We start from the raw sequence: 19,039 nt of genomic DNA, 5'->3' as shown, positions 1-19,039 counted from the left end.
CGTCGGTCTTTAGTGAAGTGACCAACAATTAACGGATAGTGGATCTCGTGATTAAAGAGTTTAGTCAGTTATTCTCGTACCGTTGGAGCTTCAAGCTACAGGTCCATAAGGTCTTGGTAGCTCAATGGGTTCAAGTTGAGGATTGGATTTTGGGTTAGTTTAAAGTGTTCAAATTAACAAGAGAAAATTCAATTATATGTGATATAATTGATTTGATGTATTAGATACATAAATTAGAGGAATTAAAATAAATATGATTTATATTAAATATCATAAAATAGAAAAGAACTATGGTTTATATGTTTCATATGATGAAATATTAAAACTATAGGTTATAAATATAATATGATAAGTTGGTTATTATATTTTTATATAATATAATAATTATATGATAATTAATTATTCTTTTTCTCTAATAACCGAATTGAGTGGGAGGTTATTGGAAATTTTATGGTAACTGTGAGATAAAAAGAAAAATGGTTTTCCAAAATTAGATTGATGATTCACTCGGATTAATCTCACAAAAAAGGCTATCAAGTAAAAAGATCTTACTAAGCGATAACATAGAGAGCATACATGATCGAGCTGACTATACGATAGTTACTCGCTTACTTGTTGCTAAACAATCAAGTAGCAAAGTCTATACGATAGGCTTCCATTTACTAAACGATCAAGTATTTCGTCTATACGATAGACAACATACATCTCCCATTTACGTGATCGTCTACCTCATGCTTTCCTCAATCCAAGTTCATACATAGCCCACAACTCTTGGATTCTCACACTGAGAATATTAAGGTAACCATTGTGGTGGTGTTCTAATTCCGTTCGAGGATTGAGTTGGACTTGATTGGGATCGAGGCTCATACAGACGTTCGTTGAGATTGTGTTCTATTCGTTGCGTTCGAGTGTTTCTTTGGACGCATTGGAAATTGATCGAGGGATACTTGAAGAAGAGTTCTTTAAAGGTTTGCATACTCTATCCCTATCTTTATTTTTAAGTAGCATGCTGTAATTTCTGATTATGCATAATCTGTTCGTTTTCGTTTAAACTGTAATTGTTTTGTGTTCTTTCTGAATGGGATTCGGAACGATCCACTTCCTCTGCTGAAAGGATCTCTATTTAGATTTCCTTCAAGATGGATGCAGCAAAGTCCCTCACGGATAATCTTAATGAGTTCAAAAGATTGTCTTCTGAGTTCAGATCAATCAGAGATAATATTGAAGAAGAGAATGAGGCATTTATACTACTAAATTCTCTACCAGAATCTTTCAAAGATGTGAACACTGTATTGAAATACGGTAGAGAAAGAATTACCACAGAAGATATCATATCAGCTGTGAGACTCAGAGAACTTGAATTGCAAATGAGTAAAAAGGATCAACAAGGAGGTGAAGGCTTGTTCTCAAAGGGGAAGAACAAGAACAATAGGAAGGGGAAACAAAACAATGGTGATAAGTCCAAGATAAAGTGCCATTTTTGTCACAAAATGGGGTACATGAAAAAGGACTGCTATGCCTTGAAGAGAAAATTGAACCAATAGAACAAAAGGGGTAAACAGACAGAATCTGCTGTAGGAGACAATTCCCTAGTCTATTCAAATGCTTTAGCTGCTATTGAAGAAGGTGGAGACTAGAATACTATGGAGACTCAGGATTGGGTGTTAGATTCTGGTTGCTCAGTCCACATGACACCATCTAAGGGATGGTTTTGCACTTATAAGAAGTGGGATGGTGGGTTGATCTATATGGGAAACAATAACACATGCAGAGCTATTGGAATAGAGTCCGTGTCCTTAAAAATGCAGGATGTTTCAGTCAAATTGATTAGGAACGTGAGGTATGTTCCTACTTTGAAGAGGAATCTCCTTTCTTTGGGGGATGTTTGATGCCATAGGTTGTGAATATAGGGGTGTGGCTTTGAAATTATTAAGGATTCTAAAGTGGTTTTGGTGGCAACCAAGGTAAATGGTTTATATTCCATCAAGGATGTGCAAATGGCACACTTGACCTTATTGCAACTGAAGAAAAACCGACTGAAGATGAATTGTGGCACAAAAGGCTTTCTCATATCAGTGTGAGGGGGCTACAAGTGCTATCTAAATAGGGGATTCTTCCAAGGAGTGTTGGAGATAGCCTTAAATTCTGTGAACATTGTATATTGGGCAAAGCAACAAGACAACAATTCCCCAAAGAACAACACACTTTAAAGGAAATCTTTGAATATATGCATTCAAACTGTGGAGGCCAACTCACTCTCCATCTCTAATTGAAGCGAGGTACTTTCTTTCATTTGTAGATGACTACTCAAGGAAGAGTTGGGCTTACTTTTTAAAATCCAAAGATGAAGTATTTAGTAGATTTAAAGAATGAAAGACCTTGATTTAAAAGCATACCTTTAAACAAATTAAACATTTGAGAACTGACAACGGTTTAGAGTTTTGTGGAGAGGAGTACAATTTCTTTTGTAGGGAGCATGGCATAGTAAGGCATAGAACCGTGAGGTACGCACCTCAACAAAATGGAATAGCTGGAAGATTAAATAAAACAGTGTTAAAAAGAATAAGATGTCAGCTGTCCAATGCCTTATTGCTTGAAAAATATTGGGCTGAAGCTGTCTCCTACACCATATACACTTTTAATAGATGCCCTCATCAATCCATAGAGCTGAAGACTCCTGAAGAGAGGTGGACAGGGCAGCCACCTAAGCTGGAACACTTGAAAGTGTTTGGTTGTCTAGGCTACGTGCACCAAAGCCAAGAGAAGTTAAAACCAAGGGCTGTAAAGTGTATGTTCTTAGGCTTTACACCAGGAGTAAATGGCTTTAGGTTGTGACATCCAATTGAAAAGAGGTGTGTGAACAGTAGAAATGTGGTTTTTAGAGAAAATGAGATGTTCATGATGACAGAACAACCATCTTCTACAATGACAAAGACTAGTATCACTAGATTTGAAGTGGAGCCTCAAAAAGATCATGGAGCTTCTACTTCCTCTCAAAATCTAGAGTTAGAAGGTGATGAGACTGCTGAAATCAGTGAACATATGTCAAGTGAACAATGAACAAGTTAAGACACATGGAGACTTACACAACTATTCATTGGCAAGAGACAAACCTAGAAGAACAATTGTATCACCAGCAAGATACCGAGAGTCTGATTTTGCTAGTGTAGCATTGAGTGCTGCCATTTCTTTAAGTAATAATGAACCTTCCAACTTTGAAGAGGCAACAAACAGCCCGAATGCTAGGCAAATGAAGTCCCTCAACCAAAATGGCACTTAGAGACTAGTACCTTTGCCTAAAGGGTACAAACCTATCTCATGAAAATGGATTTATAAATTTAAAGAAAAGATTCCAGGTCTGCAAAAGCCTAGGTTCAAGGTTAGGCTTTTTGCTAAGGGGTTCACTCAAAAAGAAATCATTGACTACAATGAGGTATTTTCTCCAGTTGTGAAGCATACTTCATCCGGCTGCTTCTTTCCTTAGTTGTGCAAAAGGATTTAGAGCTAGACTAGTTGGATGTAAAGATAACCTTCCTACATGGGCTGTTGAATGAGACAATTTACATGAGGCATCCTCAAGGCTATGTGAAAAGTGGAGAAGAAGACCTAGTGTGTTTGTTGAAAAAGTCCATATATAGCCTCAAACAATCACCGAGATGCTGGTATGAGAGGTTTTATGAAGTGATCTCCGAGATGGGGTTCAAAAGGAGCTCATATGATTGGTATGTCTACACAAATTCTAGTAGCTTCAAGGAGTCGGTCTATCTACTTCTCTATGTAGATGACATGCTGCTAGCCAGGAGATCCAAAGAAGAATTGAGGCAAGTGAAAATGATTCTTAAGAGAGAATTTTATATGAAAGACCTAAGGGAGTCAAGGAGGATCCTAGGCATTGAGCTTGTTAATTAGCCTGAATACTGTTCAAAATATTGCAAAAGTTTAAGATGGAAAGTGCTAAGCCAATAGGCACTCCTCTTGCACCTTACTTCAAGCTTTCAGCTGCCAATAGTCCAAAGTGCACAGATGAAGAGTATTTGAACCATATGAAGGTTGTCTCTTATTTCCAAGCAGTGGGATCACTAATGTACCTTATGACTTCGACAAGACCAGACCTGTCCTATGCAACAAATATGGTCAGTAGGTGCATGGCAAACCCTGGTAGAAGATATTGAGAGGCAGTCAGGTGGATACTAAGGTATCTATGTTCATCTAAGGAGGCAAGAGTCTTATATAGATAGAATGAGCCATCCAATGATGAAGTTTATGGTTATGTAGATGTAGATTATGTAGGATATTTGGACAGAAGACGTTCCCTATCAGGCTATGTTTTCCTATGGAGGAACAATTTGACCAGTTGGAAAGCTTCTTTGCAGCCTGTTGTGGCCCTTTCCACAATAGAGGCGGAGTTCATCGTATTGTCTGAGGCTGTAAAGAAAGATTTATGGCTGAAAGGTTTACTAAACGATTTCAACATAACACAAACAAAAGTCAGAATCTATTGTGATAACCAGAGCATACTATACCTATCTAAGAATCAACAGTTTCACAGTAGAACCAAGCAAATTGATATTAAATATCATTTTATCAGACAAGAGATTGAGAAAGGGGAAGTCGAGGTAGTGAAGATTCATAACTCTGATAATGCAGCTGATATGCTAACCAAAACTGTTCCATTAAACAACCTTGGCAGATGCTTGGATCTTCTCGGGTTCGAGTTACCTGAAAAAAGTTAGCTTAAGTCAGCTCAGTAAAGCAGAGAGGGAAGGAATTCTGGATGCTTACAAAGGTGGAGATTATTACAGAAAGACTCGAAATCAAGAAAAACATCGCAACTAGCAGTTGAACCATTGTCGACCTCTTTCTGTTAAGTGTTGTAACCACCAGAGCTTCATCGTTGACTGAATCGCCTGCATATATAAAGGAAAACGAATGTGAGATTAATGTAAGAGTGAATAAGAAAATGAGAGAGCAAGACATTCGTTCTGTAATACTTTGAAGAGTAATAAAAGAGAACCTCTCAATTTACACAGTGGACGTAGGCCTTTGGCCGAACCACTTAAACTCCTGTGTCTTTTCTTCTTACCTCTATGATCGTTTAGATTTTGCTAAAGTGTCGTTTACACGATCGTGTAGTTCCTATCGCATCACGTACACGATCATTTAGCTGCATTCAATTGTCTATACGATCGTTTAGCTCCTCACAACTGTCGTCTACACGATCGTATAACTCCAGTCAATTGTTGTCTACACGATTGTCTAACGCTTCATCCAATCGTTTACATAATTGAACTATCGTTTAGTTCCTGGAGCATCGTCTACACGATTGTGCTCCCTTTTGGTAAACGACAGAAGGATTTTCAAGCCTCATGATACTACCTCCCCTGACTCTTATGTTGTTATCGACCGTTATATATGAATATTTTGTGATTGTTAACGTGAAGATGTTATCACTTGAGACAACATTTGTGAAAAGTGTAGTGTGCCAAAATTTAAACCCATAAGTATTCTTGTAGCAAAAATATATTTTATATAAAGATTCAATAGTCTCAAGGGCAAAATACCTTATATGAAGACTAATCAGAAACATTGTATTATAAATATTGTGTATTTGAAAAAGGGGAAAAGAACAATCCGATTAAGAAAACAAGTTAACGTACTAAAGGAGCAACAAACAAAATATAAACTTTAATAAAAATATGATTATGCAAACAAAAAATATAATAGTAATAATAGTAAAAGATAGATTACAACATGCTTTTGTAGCAGTTTCTTAAGCACCAAGGAAATCACGTTTCTTGGTTGAATCACTATGAAAAAATAGTTTGTACAATGTTAGTCAACTTTTAGGTTTTTAGGTTTATGTCCATCTGATACCTAAACTACTAAAAAAAACGGAAGTTTAATTTTGCATTAAAAAGATTCAATAGTTTCTTGACATTAAAATAATAATAATAATAATAATAATAAAAAGAAAAAAGAATTAACTTGTTGACCTAAACTATATTTATTAACCTTTCCGCTCACTGTAGTAACAACAGAAGTACTCGAAGAAGAAGAGGAGAAAGAGTAGAAAGAACAAACAACACAAAAATTATAGTGGTTCAATCTCAAGATGAGATTTACATCCACTATGAAAGGTCTCTCAAACTTCTTTACTGATCTTCATAACAAGAATAGAGAGGAATTCTGTATGGATGAGGAAAATACAAAGCCATAGCTCACAACAACGAGAAGAAAACATTTAAATAGCCCGTGCTTCAAAGTTGCATACTCATACTTGGTCCTCACTAGCTCCTTGTTTGCCGCTCGTTCACTTACTCGCTTACTTGCTGCTCACCTGAATGCTTGCTCGACCGACCATTTAATAACATCAGGGGAAACACTTCAGTTGGGGACCACTTTACGCATGAAAAATATCCCTTGAAGGAGAAAAGAATTCAGGTGAAAAACCTCAACCAATTAGCCAATCCCATGCAACCTTCTGTAACAAATTTATGGAGGAATATTCCTTCTTCCAGCTCATTCATAACCAACTTGAAGATGTGCCTAATAAGAACAATAACTATACTCTTTCCGTGCAGACTACAAAGAGTATATCAAATCCAATAAGAAACCAAATAAATGTGCTGAATAGAAGTCAAGCCCACTGGCCCAAATGTATTAGGCTAGCCAAAAAAAACTACAACATAACTCATCAATTTTACATGAAGTTAAAATTTATTTCTAATGAGATTTTACATGAAACTTTAAAAATGTGAAATAGGACAAAGATCTACTAGACCTACACAACATAGAAAGTTTAGAAACATACTGCACACAAACCTTCTAAACTTATAATTTAACCTATTATTTTTCAACAAAGACTTCAATTAATAAGGGAAGAGAAACATTCCGTGTATCATCAAAACACAATGTCGAAATATAACATTTTTTCTTTTTTGCTTTCATAAGATTGCTGGCAACATCTGAAATTCAAAATGATGTAAAATGAACACCAAACAAAAACTTTTGGTATTGACAAATGACATCTTTCTATGAACTGAAAAGGGACGATAGAAAATATTATATCATCAAGCTTTATAAACAAAGTCTTGATTTTTGTCAAAAACTATCACATCATCCATCAAATTCTGTTTGAATCCAATACAATTGTACTAGTTTCTTCTAAAATAAAATAAAATCAGTTGTATTTGAGTAACTTTTATTTTCTATTTCTAAAGCCATGCTTATTATGACGGTAATTTCCAACTTCTGACCTTAGAACTAAAAATTGACTCTCAGACACTCCAGAGAGAGTTTGGATGATAATATATATAAGACCATGGTAGCTTATTAATTAGTTTGTTATCAAATACTTTCTAAAGGATCAAAGTAAAACAACCTTTGAACGCCTAGATTGCTTATATATCTTTGTTTATTGAAATGCTTTCTCCAGTATCGGGAAAGTATATATGAAATGCGTCAAAGCAATGAACCGAATCACAGAAATAGGTACCTGGTACAGTCGCAATTCAAACCGTGGGCCAATCTCCTTCAGCTCAATTGATTTGGCATCTCCATGTTTCTCATAAATATGATGCCTATAGTTTTTTTTTTTTAAAATTCAAAATAACCAAAGAAAACAGGCACAAATTAGCAAAGAGCTACTTACTACTGAAGAAACACAACTTCAAAAATACATAAAAATATGCTTTCTCCAATGTTTAGAACAACGGGATGAAGTGAACATTCCATCATGAGGACATTTGAAGACGCCAATGGGGTGTTTGGAGCTCTAAACAATGTTTGAACGCCTAGATTATCGCTTAGTTAGGAAGTCTATATTTAGGGTACAGAGTTGTAAGAAGGAGTTCCACGATAAATATGCAAACTTCAATAATGAACACTATTGAAGTTGAGTTATTTAACACCAACTTATGATGTCCTTTTTTTTTTTTTAAAGGAAAGATAACTTTTCATTGATAAAATGAAAAGAGACTAACGCTCAAAGATATAATAATTTTCAAGAGAATAGAGAAATCACCAAAAAAACAAATGGAGGAAAAAAAAGAACTATTGGGATATAAAGAGAAGACATCAAAAAGCAATCTCTTAAAACCTAGAAAGCCAGCTCCAAAAAGGAAAGCAATTCGAGAGCACATAAACTAAAAAGCCAAAGCTGCTAGCAGCCAAATGAGCCGACAAGGTGAGAAGACCAATAAGGTTAGAAGTGCGAGAAACAAACCACAAAACAAACCGGCTTCTAAATTGTCGCTTCCAAGAATACAACTACTAGGAAAAAAACATAATTTCGAACAAGACAATAATACTTAGGCTCATAAACATGAGAAACCCACAAAAATAATTCAATTCCTGAACAAAACCACCAATCTATGCCTTAACTGAAGGAGAATGAGGAGGAACTGATTCCATCTGAAAACTACATTTTTCAATCAAAGCGAAGAACTTGGCAAGAATCTTGGGAGACAATTTTGCTTCAAAATTTTCACCCTTCTCAAACAAAGTACCAAAACTATTTGCAAAGAAAACTTCTAGAGAGTCTCCTCAACAAAATCATCTTGTGCTAGAGAATCCATAATATCCTCACTGCTTAAACTAACATCTGAATCTCCATCAGAATTGTAACTAGAAGGAGTGTCTTTAGGAGGTGGATGGCTATAAACTCCTTTTACAAATGTAATATTTGAACCCAAAACTTTAATGTTTGATTGGCTGAAGTTTGAACTATAAAGCAAAGGATGTGGATTGTCCACGGGTTCTGAATCAACTAATAGGAAACATGTACATAACTCCTCCAAAACATTTGAATTGAACTCAAAATGTTCCTTTTCGGATCGCTGCTTCTTTTTTGTCCGACTGTAAGAAAGAGGATAATAAGAAAATGGAGAACTTTCTATGTTCACATTCTTTTTACTGCTCTCTAAGTCGACAAGTTATGGAGTACAAACAACGATTTCCATAGAATTATTAAGGCTCCTTAGAGGAAGCGGATCGGCCTCATTCGAAGCTAGAGCAAAACTGGTTTCCTTGTATAACATTATGGTAACACCCTCTTCAACAAAATCTGAAACCTCAAACACTTCTCTGTGACGCTTAACTTCAATCAATCTTGCAATATCAAAAGAGCTAGAAAAATCGTTGAAAAATAACTCGCCCCGAAGGATACTAGAAGGATCTAAGGGATAAGTATCACCAAATCTTACGTGAAAAATACCATTAGTCTTATCTTTAATTTCAATCTCAACAGAGAGAAAACCACCCAATTTTTTTTGAACTTCAATACGAGCTTCAGAGCAATCCAAAAAATTCAGAGTTCGAGAAAAAAATATACTAACTAGACACCCAAGGTTTCCCCAATGGCTTCAAAAATAGGACAAGCCCAAAAAGAAAAAGGTAACTTTTTTATTGACAACCAACCTCCATAACACAATGAACTTTGGATGAAAATGCACTGTGTAAGACCAATCTTCAGCCTTCAAATGCAAGGATCCAATTTCTAGCCATTTTCCATCGAAAACCATATAAGCAAAACTATCATCAAGTTTTATTAATGTCTTATCAGCAATGAAGGGATTGATTAGAACTTCGACTGAAAATAATTTTCCAAAGCAAGATGAAAATCTTGCAAAGAATAGTAGGCAAACAATCGAGAAACAACGAACAGATTGTTGAAGTTCATTGGCAACACTTAACTTTTTTGACCCAATAAAAGGAATCAGAGTTAGATAACTGAGAAATGACCTGAAAGTTTCTAGGCACTTTCAAATCTTCTGAGAGAGATGGAGCTAAAGGCTTACTAAATTGAGGCTCACCAACACCAAAACAAGGGAAGGAAAACAAAAACAAGACTCCGCTATACCTAAAAAATTTCTAATCATCTCTCAGAAAACCATCCAACCTTTCTTCATGAAACCGGTCAGAACATGTAGATTTTTCCTTCCACCAGTAGGCGGCCGAACAATACATTCGAAAAATCTTTCATTGAACAATTTGAACTTAGCCAAATGAATGAATCTAAAGTCACCCCGATATTTTCTTGGAGAAGAACACATCCACCGGATCTTGTAATAGCTTTACCAAAGATAGTTCAAACCAACGCAAATGAGAGATTGAAAGATTATTCATTTGATTATTACTTGATTTTGATAATATGTCATATATTTCATCCAATGGAAGAAATATATATTTGTTTTAAGTTTTTCCATTTTTTTTTGTAATATTTATCACGAATCTCACTTTGTTCAGTTTTATTAAAGGATTCCAATAATATATTTCTTAAGAGTTTATTTTTGTCGACCAAAATTCTTTATATAATTCTATTTTGTTAATTATAAAGGGTTTAGAAATAACATTTAATTGATTAAATTATCCAACCATAAAAAAGAAAATTTTATCAATTATATAAAGAATTTTGGTCTGACAAAAATAAACTCTTAAGAAATATATTTTTAAGAGTCCATCAATGGTCAAGAATAACTAATTAGATATCATTCGGGTATCTGGTTAGAATCTCAAAAAAATTATCCAACCATAAAAAAGAAAATTTTATCAATTTTTTTATGTACATACAAATTCCAAAGTAATTTAATCAACAAAGCTTTTTAATACGTGTTGATTGCAAAGAAGCTACAAATGTTTTACAAAAGGATGTTAAAAATCTGGTTTCCCGATAAATTTTTGCTAGTTGGCAAGCAATACTTTCTTATTTTGACTTCAAAATTGAATCTATAAAAGGAAGTACAAACTCCCTTCCCGATTATCTTACGAGAGAATTTCTTCAAGGAAAGAGTGAAAAAGAGAGTGAAAGAGAGAAAGAAAAAAAAAAAAAGAATGAGTTCTAATTGCAATAAAGAAGAAAAGAATGATTGTGATCAAGAACAAAAACAACAATCAACACCTCCGCAAACCAAAGCCTCGTACTCTCGAAGGAGAATCATCATAAGTAATAGAGGGTCGAAAAGGAAAAAAAAATCCTCAAACAATACCATTATCCAATAAATTTCATATTTTGGGATCATCCATCCCTTCAAGACTTTTTGCCTTGATAATAAACTCTTCTCCTATCAAAACTGAAGAGTCATCCACTCCTCCAACTACTTGTGTCAAAGTCATTACAAACTCAAATTCTCAAAATTCAGAAGTTATACCCTCAAACAAAACATTTAATTATCGACCATCTTCATATACTTCTTACCATAATAAAATCCAAACTTCATATATTATAACTCTTGAGCTGGACTTCCTAGGTAACTTAATTCTCGAAACAATCCAAAAAGCATTTCGGTCAAATATCCATTTTATTCCAAGTCATCCAAAAAAAACTCGTTTGCTCTATGAATTTATTCTTGTTGATACCGATTCAATTGAAATCACTCATAACAGAAATAAAGATGACCTCAACAGAATTGTCTTTTCAAAAGTTAGGATTCTTCATGTTCTAACTTCAACCAAATGGAATCAAAGTATTTATACTGAAAAAAGACTTTCTAATCAATTTCTTCCACAAACTTATTCTTACATCGATTATCAAAATGTTTAGTACAATATGTTTTGGTTAAACAATTTTAATCATTTCGGGTTCATAATGTTTGACAAAACATGTATTTAAAATTTTTCATTATGGTTTAATGATTGGTGGGATACATTTGGTCTTAATGAGACTATCCTACTATACCAAATTCTTGAAAGTTTTAAATACTTTTCAAATAATATTTTCTCAAATTCTTTTAACTTAAATCTACGTTTTTCAAATTATTTTCATCTGGCGTGGATCTTTTGCTGAAATTACTCAATCATAGAATCAAATAGAATCTCTTGTCTTTCTCGAACGTACAATATCAAATGGTGGGGAAAATTCAACATGGTTGTTGCTTAAAAAAATGTGGTGAAAAAATGGTTTTCCATCCATTCTCACAATATGAAGCCAAACCTACAAAAAAGTCAACAATTCTTGACTCAGAAATCAAGACTGATGGCTGCAATGACACAAGTATCAAATTCAAAAGAACTCAACATTATCCTTCAACAAATTTCGTCTCAATCAAATACCAGACAAGAAGAAAATACATCCAACATTCAAGAAGAAGAGGAAGAAAACGAATTTGCAAATTTTATGCATCACATTTACACCCCAAGTCAATCCACCGATCCAAATTAGTAGAAGATAAAATTCTCAAATTGCGAATGAAGATAAAAGTATTGTACATGTGTCACCATGTCAAAATATTGTACAGATAAAATTTTAGACTTTAAAGTGTCATCTTCTGTAAAACGTGTCCTACAACCTATGATGTAAAGAATAACGTGTCATTATAAATTATAAACGTGTCTTGTTAATTTAATGCATGAAAAGCTTCCCATCTATATATAAAAGAAGCTTAGTATGGATCGAGGGGCAGAAATCTTTTCCTAGTTTTTTTTAGTGTTTTGTCTTGAGAGAAAAAGAACCTGTACTCTGTCAAAATTTAATAAAGGTTCTTCATTTCTATACATCCATCTTGATATTCCAAAACCCAAATAAGTTCTTAACATATTTATATTTTCAATAACTATTTTATTTATATCAATATTCTTTAGAAAATTTTATATCTTTAACAACTTCTTTAGTTTTCCAAGAGTTTTTTTTCATCATTTCCCACAATTCCATTATATTAGACTTAATCTCATCAATACCCACATATTCATCTCTATAATTTCTATCCCATACAATCATCATTTCCCTCAATTGCCAACTGTCAAGCATGCATGCATCCATCAATTACATACACCTCTTGCTGCATGCATCCACCTCACGTGTCCATACCCATATACATCCACTTTAAGGGTTTGCAGATGAAAATCACTTCAAAAGTGTTTTTTTAGGCTTAGATTTTGGTTGGTTTAATTTGTAGAAATCAAGCATTTGGATCAGAATGGGCTAAAAAAGATGTAAAATGATGAAAATACCATTTAGGAATGTCAAAGTTTGACCTAAGGCAAGAAAAATGATGAAAAGGGGCTAAAAAAAGGCATGGACGGGTACGTTACAGTGCTGTTATAGTGATGTGCCATCGTGTAGCATCGTGGTATCGTCATGTTGCTATAAAATGTATGGTTCATAATTAGGTGATAACTTTTGAACTAGGTGACTATTTCCAATGAATGACCACTCATTTTTTTGTTTCTTAATTTTTTCTCTTAATATTGTATCCATATACAGTATTATTTTTTAGTTTGGACTTTTGTTTTAGGTTTTTAATATACTTTGAATGATTCTCAATCTTGGCTACATCATCAAGATGTGTCGTCGAGGGGAGATTGCTAAAGGTTTGCTTAGAGTTGATTAAGGCCTCCATTGAGAGCCTAATTTTAGGCAAAGATGATGACTTGGAGTTTTCAAAGGAGTGGATGACCGAAGAGATCATTGGGTCCCTTAACATGATTCACTTGTCATGTTAGGGTTTGAGATTTTTCCCACTTGTTACTAAAAGAGTTAAATAATATGTAGCAGAAGTATCAAGGATCCATAAGCATTCTAATTCACTAATTTTGGCAAAAACTAAAGCATGCTCTTCTAAAAAATGGGTTTTCAGAACATACCTTTGATGAATTCTCCAAGAAAACGTGTGTACAGCAGCTGTCTTCACTTGATATCACCGTGAACCACCTCAAAGTCTTCCCTATTATGCTCTTAGAGGTTTAGGCAGAGTTGTGGGACTCAAGAACAACTTGAAGAAGTGAACAATCAATAAGAAACCACAGCAGCCGATTGAAGAAGATAGTTTTTTTTTCACAGAAAAATTTCTCTCAAAATTCTCCATTAACCTTTCTCCAACGACTCCAATCTTCTTTACATATAGTAGATGAACATGCAAAGAAATAAAGTGCATGGCTTGCAGCTCATGCTTGGAGAATCAATGTAGAGAGGATAATGACCTTTGTGTGAGTATGAAGATGAAGATAATGGAGAAAATTGAACCCCCATTTTGTGCAACCATGCAAAACCGTTTTTCCATTTTCTTTTAAAACAAAAAATGATTTTAAAACTATTTTAATACAAAAATGATTTTCTTAAATTAGTTTCATAAATTAATTTAAATTATTAAATAATTTAATATTGAATATTAAATTAATTTTTGCACAATAATCATTTTCATATATTTAAATCATATTTAAATATATTTTCTCTTGTTTCGTTTAATTTGAACGTTTTAAATTAATTTCTCAAGCTACCCTAAAGCTTATCCATTTACGAGCTAGTAGGGGAACCTCGCAGACCTACAGATCATGGGCTCCAACAATTCAAGATTAATCGGCTAAACTCATTAGTCCGATCTAATCCCCATTCGTTAACTAATGGGACACTCCATTATAGCCCATAGTTGAACTCCCCTCACTGTAGATATATTATGTCCACTTAATAATCATAATCAGTAAGTCGATCCTTCACAGGTTGTTCGTAATCACAGTTAGGTTAAAAATACCGTTTTACCCCTATGACTACATCTTGTTTTTTAAGTTCCTACTGATCCTCTAATGAATAATTCTGATTCATAAACTCTATGAATCAAATCCTTTCTCTATCATGAGAAGGCGGGGCCCTGTTTGTTAAAGACCTGGAGTCAGTACTTAAGAGAACACCCTATATGCTAACCTTAAATAGGGTAGGAGTGAATTCCATCTTGGAAGGCTATGTCCCCAGTTATTCATCCGGTCTTATCCCCAAAATAAAGCTTATTGAGCAGTGCTATTGAACTACTCTCACCGTTTGTAGATCAAAGGATAATCCCGAACAAATAGGAGTTCATAGCTAGCTCAAGATTAAGATCGAGTTAACCTAGGTTATATAATAAATGAAATAGTCAGTTTTAACAGTAAACGGTCGTTATAAAGAAAAGTGACTATTTACGTGGTTCAGTCTATATGCATACTCATTGCATAGAATGCCCCCACTCTCATGTCTCAACATGAACGATTTGTGGATCACATCGTTTGTAGCACCTTACAACTTCTTGTAACAACTATAGAGTGGGCCACATCCAATAGTGTTACAAGGATGAAATATCCAATTTCATCCATATACTTATTAGACTATTTAGGCTATATACTGTCAACTTGATCCTGTTTATGTCACTACATAAAGTTACAACATTTAGACTATAGCCAATGATGCGTTTATTGGATTTTCATAATAAGATGCAAAATCAATAAGTCATTATTATTGATAAAATAGAATGTTTAACACGAACTGCGAGTTCTAGGACATTCCCAACAGTTATGCTGTGAGATTGGTGTTGAACTCTAAATTTTTCTACCTTGTTTGTGAATTCTCATTTTGATCTTATTCTTGTGAAGCTAAACTTTTACAACTTCATGAACTTGAAGAATTAAGACTTGAGGCTTTTGAGAACTTTAGAATCTGCAAAGAGAAGACCAAACTATTTCATGACAACATGGTTGCTTTGAAATAGTTTGAAGTCAAGCAGAAAGTTCTTCTATGTGATTCTTGCTTCAAGCTTAAGCAAGGTAACTATTGTTCACAATGGCTTGGGCCTTTTGTTATTACTAAACTTTTTCCTTATGGTGTAGTTGAAGTGACGAGTAAAGAGACTAAAGGGACTTTTAAGGTGAATGGACACCAGATGAAAATTTTCCATGAGGGTGACTCAGCCCAGTGTTTTGAAAGATCCCTTCGGCTAGAGCTACCCGTATATGATTGACTAAGTCAAATCCATCGAACAATTGGCGTTAAAAATTTGTGCTTTTTAAAGGCAGTCAGGCATTAAATGTTTTTCATGTTTTCGTAATTTGAGTTTTCTTTAGTTTATTTCATTTTTGTCATATTTTAATTCTTTTTTCCCCTTTTTCTTTTCTAGATGTCTTCCAACCCAAAGTGGATGGGAGGAAGAATTGTGGAAGACGCCAACTCAACCATCTCGTGCTCGTCAAAAGAGTTTTTAGGAGATTTTATGTTCCCTTCGATTTTTGTCCACACTCTTTATTTTCTTATACATTAAAGACAATATACGTTTTAACAGTTGGGGGTAGTTGGGTTTGATCTAGCTGAGTCCTTGAGCATTTAAGCTCAGACTATTTTGTACTTGAATAGTCTGATTGTTTGCTTAATTGCATGCCTTTGTGATCCGTATTAACTAATATAATTAAATTGTTGTTCTATTAAATATTTACTACCTTTTTGTTATACCTTTGTAAGTATGAGCTAGCTTTATAAATACTCACACTCTGTATTAAGTATTATTCAATGAAGATATTATCTTTTCACGTAACCTTAAGGTAAGTAGATGAGTAGTTCCCTTAAGTATTGATACCATATCTTGAACAATGGGTTCCATCTTTTCACTGGCCCAAGAGGGACTTGGTTCATGGTTGGATCATAAAAAAATTGTTCATTAGAGGATCAGTAGTGCTTAAGAAGAAAGAAATAACTATAGAGGTAAAACGATAATTTGACCCAACTGTAATTTCGAGCAATTCGTGAATGATCAACTTACTTGTAATGATTACATCCATGGACATGACATATTCTACACTTCATAAGAGTGCAACTATGAGTCTTTAGTGGAGTGTCCCATAGTTAATGAATGTTGAATTGATTTAATTAAATAGTTTAATTAATCATTTAAGCTTATAATCTGTAGGTTCATTAGCTTCTCCTACTAGCTCGCAACATGTAAAACAAGGATCAAGAGTCTTAAAATAATTTGAAATGTTCAAATTGACTGAGGGAGTTTACGTTAATTGTATATGATACAATTAATAAAATGTAATTAGATACATTACAATATAAAGTTTATTTTGAATGCAATTCAAACTTAAGCTATATAATATTAGAGTATTAATATGTTTGAATAAGATTCAAATGATAATTAATATTAATTATATTCATATTAAAACTATAGATTAAAATTAATGTAAATGAAATAGAAGTGTATTTGAATATGATTCAAATATATGTTTAATTAAATATAAGATATTTGATTTCATTTAATTTCATTAATTAATTATCAATCAATTATTATTTATTTTAAATTTAAATTAAATAATAAATTAATTCTCTTGTCGGGAGTGGGGAGGTTATGTGGAGTGGGAAGTTACTCCCTCCTCTCTCCTTAAATTTCTTTGGGTTGGTTGGTTTTTCTCTAGATTATATGTGAGAGATGAGAAATCAAGTGGAGGTATCCAATGTGCAGAGAAGAAAAGGTTGTTATACTATTTTGTATTGTGAAGAGTTAGAGAAGACCGAAACACAGTTCTTCAAAGGTAAGACTTTTTAACCCAATTGTAAGCTTAGCCTTGTAAATTTAACATGTGATGTTCTGTATTTAATTCTATAAAATATTCTATAAAATTTCTTCTTCCAATTCAAAGACAAAAGGGATAAAATGCTTCGCTACGGGATTCAATCCTTTCACCATGATCATTGTCTATCACTGAAACACTAATAGTCTTCTATCACTATCTATCAGTGTTTATCAATGTCTATCACTGATAGATAGTGATAGATACTGATTGTCTTCTATTATTGTTTATTAGTAATAGTCTTCTATCATTGATACACAATTATAATCCTTTATCACTATCTATCAATGCTAGACTCTTATCATTATCTTAGTAACAATGTATTTTCTAACTTAAAAATATTTTTTTTTCTTTCAAGAAGTTGATGATGATGATGATGAGAATCAAAGAAGTGGACCTGATATAAAAACTCTAGTAATTTGTCAATTAGGAACCTTTTCGAAGAACCCCTAATAACAAATCCTACATCCCTCAAGTCATTTGATGTCAATTCAAAGTGAAGAATTAGAATTGGATTACCTTTAGATCGAAGACCAAAAAAATAAGCAGAGCTAATCCTCTACTCAAGGTTTGAAAACTCTACAAGCAAGATGATCGGACTTACCTGAATGCTCAAACATGCAACCCTAAATCAAAAATTGCAAAAGTTGATGAGAAATCTCCATCATCATCACAGAGAAAAGTTATGATTCCAAATGTAGAAAACTAAAAATATTTTGTACAACCTGATGACCAGGTTTTATATAGCCTCCCAAAGTTTTAATGTGTACCACATCATAGATTTAACAAAATGACAAAATTACCCTTATTTAACATGTCTAGAAAGGATAAATTTGGAAACAATAAAACTAGACTTAACTTAATAAAGAAAATATTAATAATAACTTGGCACCCCTAGACGATTCTAATCATCCTCTCCTCCTTTGAAAGGATTTGTCCTTGAACCTAAATTGTCACATTGTAAGGCAAATTTATAGTCATGAGATGTTACTAATCATTTTTGAACTCTCGACTCTTGATGAGTACATAAATAAGTTTGAAGCAATATTTTCAAAGTAACGTCTTTGTTTTGTACCTCATATGTGGGCAGCATTGCTCCGTCATTAGTGCTTTAAAGTCCTGCAAAAAAATCAAAATAAGTAGTACTAGACAATACTCTAAAATTAATTCGACCTCAGTAATAACAAGCTCTCTTGTGCATAGATCCAAAGATGAGTGGTTTTGAGGAGATAATTTCATCCTCACGTACTCTCAAAATTGGACTCACTCCCTCAATTTCTCCTTCATTTAAGTAATTTGTACACTATTATCAAATTCTTCTTTCACGTTGTCTTCTACTAGTGTCTCTGACTCCTAATTCTCTTTGGTTAATTTTGATTGAAACTTGTTTATCTCTTTACTCTCCGTGGTTGTTCTTTCTACCTCGCCAGAAATCTCTCCATTTAATTCTTCTTCTTGGTCTCTTGAAAAAATTGCATCTTCTTCTTCTTCTTTGGGTTATTGATCGTGTTTAGGTTTACATGTTCGTTCTTTTGAGACTTGGCACATCAAACTCCATTCTAATTGGATTATTTCTATAACATATTTTCTTATAGACCTGCGTAGTTCTACAAAGTCTTCGAGTAAAGCCTCTCTAAGTTTTGCATATCTATCTCGAATTTCAACACACCTTCCTTTTTTTATAAAACATGGCTTCTAGACGATAAGCCTTTATTTATGAATTTCAGCGGCTTAAAACTCA

General features: G+C 33.7%; 1 long non-coding RNA gene across 1 annotated transcript; it reads right to left on the bottom strand.

Moving 5' to 3' along the window:
- Positions 1-5,980: 5,980 nt before the first annotated feature.
- Positions 5,981-10,124, bottom strand: LOC120068176 (uncharacterized). The gene is made up of 3 exons (XR_005479119.2): positions 9,899-10,124; positions 7,496-7,580; positions 5,981-6,582 (listed from the first exon to the last, which is right to left on the bottom strand). It is a non-coding gene; the product is annotated as an uncharacterized LOC120068176 (long non-coding RNA).
- Between the last annotated feature and the right edge of the window lie 8,915 nt (positions 10,125-19,039).

The sequence above is a fragment of the Benincasa hispida genome, chromosome 12, assembly GCF_027475165.1.
Source record: "Benincasa hispida cultivar pf3 chromosome 12, pf3_genome.v1.1, whole genome shotgun sequence".
Classification (NCBI taxonomy): Eukaryota; Viridiplantae; Streptophyta; class Magnoliopsida; order Cucurbitales; family Cucurbitaceae; genus Benincasa; species Benincasa hispida.
The sequence above is the reverse complement of the archived record's forward strand: the minus strand, read 5'-3'. Positions and strand labels throughout refer to the sequence as shown.